Genomic DNA, 9,900 nt, shown 5'->3' on the forward strand with positions numbered 1-9,900 from the left:
TGATAGGATGCCACCTGTGCAACAAATCCAGTCGTGAAATTTCCTCGCTCCTAAATATTCCACAGTCAACTGTCAGCTGTATTATAAGAAAATGGAAGTGTTTGGGAACGACAGCAACTCAGCCACGAAGTGGTAGGCCACGTAAACTGACGGAGCGGGGTCAGCGGATGCTGACGCGCATAGTGCGAAGAGGTCGCCAACTTTCTGCAGAGTCAATCACTACAGACCTCCAAACTTCATGTGGCCTTCAGATTAGCTCAAGAACAGTGCGCAGAGAGCTTCATGGAATGGGTTTCCATGGTCGAGCAGCTGCATCCAAGCCATACATCACCAAGTGCAATGCAAAGCGTCGGATGCGGTGGTGTAAAGCACGCCGCCACTGGACTCTAGAGCAGTGGAGACGCGTTCTCTGGAGTGACGAATCGCGCTTCTCCATCTGGCAATCTGATGGACAGGTCTGGGTTTGGCGGTTGCCAGGAGAACGGTACTTGTCTGACTGCATTGTGCCAAGTGTAAAGTTTGGTGGAGGGGGGATTATGGTGTGAGGTTGTTTTTCAGGAGCTGGGCTTGGCCCCTTAGTTCCAGTGAAAGGAACTCTGAATGCTTCAGCATACCAAGACATTTTGGACAATTCCATGCTCCCAACTTTGTGGGAACAGTTTGGAGCTGGCCCCTTCCTCTTCCAACATGACTGTGCACCAGTGCACAAAGCAAGGTCCATAAAGACATGGATGACAGAGTCTGGTGTGGATGAACTTGACTGGCCTGCACAGAGTCCTGACCTCAACCCGATAGAACACCTTTGGGATGAATTAGAGCGGAGACTGAGAGCCAGGCCTTCTCGTCCAACATCAGTGTGCGACCTCACAAATGCGCTTCTGGAAGAATGGTCAAAAATTCCCATAAACACACTCCTAAACCTTGTGGACAGCCTTCCCAGAAGAGTTGAAGCTGTTCTAGCTGCAAAGGGTGGACCGACGTCATATTGAACCCTATGGATTAGGAACGGGATGTCACTTAAGCTCATATGTGAGTCAAGGCAGGTGAGCAAATACTTTTGGCAATATAGTGTAGCATTGGTTCTGAGTCTATTGGGTTGGATTCACACTGGTTTAGAGGTTCTGCTGGAGCTAGATGGTCCAGTCGTTGCATTTTTCTGTGTAATTCCATGTTTTTAAGGTAAATTGTCTATTTTTGTTCAAAATGTTTGTTTTAAAGCCTGGTTCTGATCCAGTTTGAGCCCACTGACAGAACATGATCCCAGTTTAATATATTTGAGCACGCCCCTGCTGCTGTGTATTATTTAAAGTCTACAAAACTTGATTTAATTCATCTGAGGTCAAAGTCAGAACCAAAGCCACAGGTACCGGGACGGGTTCTGATACCATCGGATTCTGTTTCTTCACCAACATGAAGCTTTGAAGGAACAGAGAAAAATTTATCACAGGTAAACTTTATGTTGGGTCCGTGGTTCTTCTCGGGTCAGAACTCATTGCTAACAGTTGTGACGTTGGTTCGTTGGGCTGCAGAGATCGGCTGTAAACATGTAAGGAAAAGAGGCATCAGGAGGATCATCTGGCTGCAGAAGGCTCTGCCTCATTTGGTCAGATCCCAAGAGGTCCAACTGGAAAAGCTGCAGGTTTCCATCCAAAACATGACTGGTTATCCAATATGCACGCCATACCAGCAAACAATAACTGTTAAAATAAAGTCAAAATATTTAAAAGGATTTCTTCCTCTGATTGGTGAATTGCTCCCAGATGTTCTGTTCTGTCCAACATCTGGTGAACTACTGGGTCGAGTCACAGACCATGAGGTCCAATCCAAGCAGCCTTCAGAGGCCAACAGAACAACCCAGAGTCTGTCCAGAGGTGTCCAACTCCCGCCTGCTCATGCACTGAGGTTCTGCTGAGTTCTGCTGCTGACTTGGTCATGTGATCCAGGTGTGTTGACAAAGACATGTCTAACACATGTAGGAGTTGGACACAAGTGATCATGGAGCATTGGGCTTATATATAAACATCCTGATATTATTTCTCTGTCCTCCTCTACCTGTATCCTAAGAAAACCAGAACACCCACTAAAACCTGGTGAAAACCCATGAGATTACAGTGAAAACGCAGGAAACTGAGTTATAAACCCAAAAGATTGTGGTATAAATCCAGTAGAATCTGTAGGTAACAGAACATGCTCAGCACACACCATGGTCATGATCATCTTTCTGCAGTTATCACCCATGTTGTCTTTTCTGATCAACTCAAATGTGCTGTGCGTGAGTCCCTGGTTTTAATGCAACATCAAGAGAAGGGCTGGAGGAACCATCAGGTCCTCAGAGATGCCCTTAAACCCGACAAGTAACATGATGCATGTAACCTGAGACGCATGCAGAGCCCTATGGGGGATAACTGATCCATCAGCTGTGAGAAACACCTTCTCAAACAGCAGGATTACAATCATCTCTACTGATTTGTCCCATTTTGAAACAAAGTTAAAATATGATTATAGCAACAAATAAACCAACACAAATAAATAAAACTATGAAAAACATAAATACAGAATATATATAGATATGGAAAACTTCAAAATATATATAGATGGAAAAGATATTTTTTATATTTTATAAATATTCCTTTTTTCATTCTTTATAATAACAGATCAATAATGGTGCAGCAAGAGATCTGATAAAAAATTAAAAAGAGAGATCATGATCCCATTTTAGCTTCCCCTTTACTGTTTTCCTGATAAATCCAGTTCAATCTGATCATTCTATATGTTCCTAACAGAGCACTTCGCTCTCAGTCTGCAGGTTTACTGGTGGTTCCTAATATTTCTGAAAGTAGAATGGGAGGCTGATGATTTAGGATCCTCTCCTGTGGAACCAACTACCAGCTTTAGTCTATGAGGCTATCTCTATAGTTATGCTGCTATAGGCTTACACCGCTGGAGGACATAGAGACCCCTTTTCATCAGTTTGCTTCATTTTACTACATTAACGGTCATCCACTCTGATCCTGAACTCTTTAGCAGCCAGTTGCTAGGTCCACTGATGCTAACCTTCTGATAGCTTTAGCAGAGATTTAATCCTTATCTTTGAACCAGTTCAGTAGTTGGAATCTCCAAATGGCTTCTGAGACACTTTGCTTCTTAGTCCCCACAAACACTTGAAAGCTTGATCGATGTTCACCCTTGTTTTGCCTCTTTTTTTTTTTATGTTTTCTGATGTGAATCTGAGAAATGTTACAAAGAGAAGTGATTTTTCAGCTCTATCATAGAGCTACTAGCTACGCCTGACCTTCTCATGTGACTTCAATCTTTTAATCTTATTGGAACCGAATCCTTTTATGTTGATGTTAGCATCCTAACAAATCATTCCAAATTTACAATATATTACAATAAACTATTAATTTTCTTTAGCAAATGTGTTTTATTCTGGACAACTCTAGGCCTCTAGAGGATTTAGTATTTTTGAAAAATTCATCATTTAGCTGAAAACTTTTTTTTTAACTAACTTATTCTAAAATATATGATCCCAGTTCTAAAAAGCTAAATTAGAAGGATCTACAGGCTGAAATGTAAAGACGTTCAGATGAACTCCATGTTCACATTACATCTTAGAAGTGAGTAAAAACAGAAAGATGTTTTTTATGGATCTAATCCTCATGGATATCAGGCAGCAGATGAGATCCTGGATCTTTCAGATGATTAATTAATCATCATAGATTCATAGATAGATCATAGATTAATTTAGAAGCAACAGTTTGCAGAACCACCATAAACTGCTCCACAATGAGGAGCTTCATCTGCAGATAGAGAGCAGAGGAAAGGCCTGGTGCTGACCCTGACCCTGGGGGGGGTTTGCCTCTCTAGCAGTTAAAAGCCTGGACCTCCTCATCCTCAGACTGTGGTTCTCTGCTGCCTCCTGTGCTGCGCCCTCTGCTGGCCGCCAGAGAACATTTCTCTCTGTTCTCTGGTGACACTGCAGAGAGCGAGAGCTACCCCTGGCAACCGACCGGCACCGCCAGCAGCCCGTCGCCCTGGCAACCGGCCCAGATTGCTGGTCACCACAAGAGTGAGGTCAGTGTTTCCATGGCGACGGAGCAGATGAGCGGTAATCCGTCCTTGTTTGTGCACAGTGAAAACAGGATGGGAGGGGCTGAGGAGGGTGGAGCCCCCCCCAATCATGTGACCCTGCCCCCCTCCCCCTCCCTCTCAGAGCACGTCTGCGGCGGAGCGCTGCAGATCATGCAGGAACATGTAGAGCAAAGGAAAAATCGAGGTCAGTGCAAACGTGCAGCAGCTGCAGGAGATCTGCAGCGCAGGGAGGACGAACCGTCCACCCAGAATCCTCTCTGCTGCTCCCATTCCTCTGCTTGTTCCTCCCACTGGGGCATTGATCCGGTCCCCGCTATTATCCCATAGCTGAAATATGTTTGTCATTGATAGAATAGAACATTTAAAGGCTCTTAATTCAGCAAACAGGAAGATTTCTCCCTGGATTAAATGAAAATGATGCAGTTCCTTCAGCTGCCACTGGGTGTCCCAGCAGAGTAATTCTCAGAGGAAAGCGTTAAATAAAAACTAAAGTGAGAAAAAAGCAGCTCTAGGATGCTCTGTGATTACCGTTCATTAACCGTTTATCTGGGATCAGAGGCGGTAAATAATCAGGTTTGCAGTTTTTTTTCCTGCTGAATGACTCAAATCAGCAGCATGTTTGGGTTTTAACAAACTGCAACCGCTGAGCAGCGACCCCAGCAGCTCATTTATCATCTCTGACTCCTGGTTTTTTCCTCTCTCCCCCCATTTTACCCCCTTTTTCTTTCTGGTATATTTTAAACAGGGACGAGCTTCCTGATTGGCCAATTTGACAGGCTTGTCGTGAGTGGGCGGGAAGCTGCAGCCAATCAGACGTCGCCTTCATCTCCCAACCCCCTCTTTCCTTTTTTTTTAAATCCCCACCATGAATATTGACCCCCCCTCCATGACAGAATAAAAAATCCCCTCCAAGCTGTAAATCTGCCCCCCCCCTCCTTTCTTATGTAGAAGAAGAGCAGCTCCTCATCATCGGCGGCTCGCTTTGTGTCACTCACACAATGGCGCCGCCCCTCCCCCACCGGCCGGCTGTTAGCAGGTCTCTGGTTGCAGCAGAAGCAGCAGCTCGGCCTATAAATAACCAGGCAGCCATCTTGTGCTGCTCCGGTTCTGTTCTTTGCCCTGCAGAGGAACAGGACTCTGGGGGACAAACATGACGATGAAATGGCATCAGTGTGAACATAGGCACCAGAAAGTTCACTGATTTTAAACCCATTTCTGTGGTTTCTCACCCCCTGAATGAACCCGTGTGTCCTGGTTCTGTTAGGCAGGCAGGCTGAGGTCTCAGAGGACATTTGCATACATGTGAGCTGCAGATGGGCCCTTTTTTAGCCCCGTTCTGTTGACAATGAGCAGCAGCTGGTGCTCTGCTGCTCTTCATCTATGACGTGGTTCTGAAAACATCTCAGGTTTTCCTCTAAACCCACTGAGCTGCTTAGAAACATCCTCTGAAGGCCGGTTCTGCTGGATCTGACGTCCAGCTGACTGAAAACCTGACTTTATTCTGGAGCGGAAAATAAAAACTGCCCTGGCTTATGGGATTATAGTTTTTATTTCAGCTCAGATATCTAAACAGTGTTCAAATTCAGCCCAACAGATAGAGACCAGACCTACTAAAACAGACCAGCCGCAGTAAAACAAGGATGACCTTTCAGAAACCCTGTTTTTCTAGTTGAGGACTGACATGAATAATGAAAAATGAACCTAATCCCAACAGGAGCTCAACACTTCGCTCCGATGGGCCTCCTAACAGAGCCATCCTAGAAGATACTGTTTCCCCAGGATGGAGAAGCTTTGTCTCGATCTAAATACCTAGAATCTGTAACGACACTTCCTGCAAAGGTGTATCCATGGTCGCCATTAGTGCTTTCTGAATAGTACTGTTAGTTAGAAAGAAGCTAGGACCAAGAAGTAGAATGCTTGTTTTTCAGAACACTTGATTAATAATCTATACAACAGGTGAACATCATTGGGCGGAGCTTGTTCACGGCCCAGGGGAGCCTCTCAGACCAAATGGTGGCGGCCTCATGCCTGGGGGGGAATTCCCATTTTGGGACCCAATGGGAGCTGCATGCCAGGAAGATGACCCATCATCCCTGGTGAGGGAGCGGCCCGGGCCATCGGGGGCTGTGAAGTTATCAGGCTCCTCTCCTGTGGAACCAACTACCAGTTTTAGTCCATGAGGCAGACACCCTGTGTACTGTTAAGGCTAGGCTTAAAACTTTCCTTTTTGATAAAGCTTATAGTTACAGTGGCTTAGGTTATCCTGAGCTATCTCTATAGTTATGCTGCTATAGGCTTAGACTGCTGGAGGACATAGGGACCCCTATTTCATCATTCTGCTTCTTTCTATCTCTATTCTCCCACTCTGCAGAATCTATTAGTTCAATCTCTAACGTTCTGCTCTCTCTGCTTTTTCTCATAGTAGCTTCATCTGGTCTGTTCCTGTTTGGCTGTGACTCCATCCTGGAGAGAAATATCAGCTGTGCTGCTTCCATCAACACCTTTATTTCTAGATGTTGGAGATCGGCCTGTGTAGTCCTGTTTCTCTGACTGTGACTAACTGGATGTGCTCTCTTCATCCTCTGACATGGAGCTGGTTCGGAGCTCGTCTGCCTGGCTCAGAGCCAGGTGGAGCTGGTTGACTGTTGTTTTTTGTATTTCTGCTTCATTTTCTATCTCTGCTTCTGTCTCCTTGAACCCAAGTCGGCCTCAGCAGATGGCCGCTCACACTGAGCCTGCTTCTGCTGGAGGTTTCTTCAGGTTCAAAGGGAGTTTTTCCTCTCCACTATCACTACAAGCATGCTTAGTGTGAGGGATTGCTGAAGAGTCAATGAGTCGATGCAATAAGCTGGTTTTCCTTAAATAGAAAACTGAATAAATCTGACTGGATGATCTGGCTGAATTGTCTCTATAAATTGCCTTGAGATTAAATGTGTTGTGAATTGGCGCTACAGAAATAAACTGAATTGAATTGAACTGAAGGCCCGCCCATCCCTCTGATTGGCCCTGCCAGACTGTCCTCAGCCTGAGGCATCGGAGCTCCAGCAGGAACCCCACGACCCGCCGCCAGGTTCTCCCCTGCAGAAGCATCTTACTGCTCTTCCCCACCATCATGTCATCGGTTCTGATGGGTCTGATTAATAGCATCTCACCAAACCAAATTCCTAAAGAATAGCACTAATGAAATTAGCTGCCTAGCACTAATGAAGTTAGCTAAGGGGCAGCCTGACGTCTAGGAGCTTTAGATTTTCCCACAGTCCTTTGCATGATGGGATACATAGGCACACGCCTCCTAGAGGAGTTGTACAAAAATCCATTCCTTTCTAAACATGCTAATGTCTGCACCTTCACATGTTTTGGGGTTTATAATGGAGATCTTCAGCTGTTGGCTTTGATCTTTTCCAGAAGGTTGTAGTCCCAGTTTGACATTGATGTCTGCGTCCACCGCGTAATGACACTAAGGCTGAAGGCCTTCAGCATTCAGCACAGCAGTCAGGGTTCCTTTTACTACCCTGGATAGAGGTCTGACTGTTAACCTTTTGCAGGTATGGTTATTGCAGCTATTAGTTATGTGTGCACATTATGTTTTTGATAAAAATCCTTTTGCTAAAATGTCATCAGAGCGCTTATATTAAGTGTGTCTCAGCCCCCCGTTGAGTGTCCACCATATTGGATCAGTCCATTTGCTGCACATGTTTAGAAAGGTCCAAACAGACAGCAGCAAACCATTTGAAAACAAACGATGCAAAGAGCAGTGTTGCCAACGTAGCGCTTTAGTCGCTATATTTAGCCACTTTTCAGACCCCTCTAGCACTTTATTACAAAAAAAGCTCCTAGCACCAAATCTAGAGACTTTTTTCTGCTACTGGAGACTTTGGCAACAACATCTAAAAGCAGTGAACTCTGCTCTCCAGAGCAAGTAGATTGGTAACTCCGTCTCTTATTTCATCCAAATGAAAAATGGAGAACAGATAAGCAGATCATGGCTTGTCTACAGTGAAAAGAAGGACTGGGTTATTTACTTTGGCCTTTTTGGAAACACAGGAAGGAGCAATCAGCTAAGTGAGCTTAGTGCTTGGAAAAAATCTTTCATTCCTTTAGAGACAGCATGAAAAGTCAGCTGAGTACAAAACACAGAGAGGAAAACAAGAAGAAAAGGGACAAGAAGAGAGGGACACAACCTAGAACAGATAATGGATGTCTATTCTATTAACATTTCTCTATCTGTAGAATGGGTTTGTTTTATGCGTTGTCTTCTTAATTCAGAGGGCCCCCTGCCTGTCTTTGCTTAGGGCCCCTAATTTCCTAAATCCGCCCCTGAACTTGCAGACGGTGAAGGATAATTTGACATCTTTGAATCAGAACTGAGGCTCTGGCTCTAAATGCGACTGATTAAGGATAAAACGTCTCTTTTACCATTTCTCTCCCATCTTCTCTCCGGTGTAAACTAATTTTACGAGTCTTGCTCAATCAGTGAGCTGTAATCCAAATCCAGTTTTATCCCTAAATGACTACGTTTGTCGTCGCTGCCAGTCCATGTAAGCTCTTCAGTTCTCATTAAACGTGGAATGTTTGGACTGAATTCATAAGTCAGAGCTTTGCTGTGAGCATTTTCAGGTTTCTGCATGAGAAAGCTGGAGAGCAATGAAGGGATGACAGAAGTGTCTGCAGACGGACAGTAACTGTATGCATGTCTAATAAAACGATGTAGCAGAATGAGGTGTGGTGTTGGTTGATGGTGAACTCATTCACACCTCCTGCCTCCATCAGTAGTTTCCATTGACAGTCTTCAGATCAAATTTTCATTTTTAGTATTTTCACTCCTGTAACGTTATTTAAAGGAAAAGTCCGGTCAGGATTACATCACTTTTACCTGATGTATTCCAGCATCCAGCTGCCATGCACGTGGGCATTGTCAGTTTCACTATAGCTCTGGTGAATTTCAATGGTGAAGTCCTCTGGAAATCTTCAATAATTGTTGATAGCAGATGTGTCTAGTAGCTCCCATTGATTTAGCTTGTAAAGCGGGGAGAATGGCGCTAGGCTTAACGCACCGTGACGTCACCGCTGGAAGATGGCAGGAGGGAGGAGTTACTATATTTGGGCAAAAATGGCCGCTCCGAGACTCAGTAAAAAAATAAAAACATTTTTTTGGTCATAATCACTGATTAATACTAAATTCATTAAATCACTGCGTATGTATTAGGTTTAGGTATAAATAATGATCCATTGATTATTTCTTGCTGACCAGAGTTTTCCTTTAAAGGTAAAGTCTGCTGACAGGAAGTGGCTCAGAATCGCGTTTCATCAGATCAGAACCACCATGAACCCAAAGAAGGCAGTAAACTATGACTGGAGAGTGAATACAATCGTGAATTAAAGATCAGCATATTTTAATTCAGATAAATTCTAGAGCAGGAACAGACTCGGGGTGATGGAAGGACCAGGATGGCCGACCTGCGGCCCGGTTTGAGGCTGGACTGATCAGGATTAGTTTCCTGCCGCGTTCAGATGGGTTTCAGAACAGATGAACATGGAGGAACCTCAGGGTCGTGTTTTTAGATCACTTTAATTTATGAAATATTCTCATTCAAAGAAAACACATCCAGGTGAGCTGATGGGATGAAACTAAGACTTAAAGTTCATCTGTAACTTCTGGTTAATGATTGTTGCAGCAAAGTGTCCCGGGTTTGGATCAGAACCCTGGCAGACGGTACCGGCCCATTTGCTGTTCCAGACGATCCGTTAAAACACAAACAGCTCCGGGGTGAGGAGTTCTCTGCTCTGTCCCCCCAGCTCCTGCTTCAG

This window comes from Cyprinodon tularosa, unplaced genomic scaffold (assembly GCF_016077235.1).
Source record: "Cyprinodon tularosa strain WSP-4 unplaced genomic scaffold, ASM1607723v1 ctg804, whole genome shotgun sequence".
NCBI classification, from domain to species: domain Eukaryota; kingdom Metazoa; phylum Chordata; class Actinopteri; order Cyprinodontiformes; family Cyprinodontidae; genus Cyprinodon; species Cyprinodon tularosa.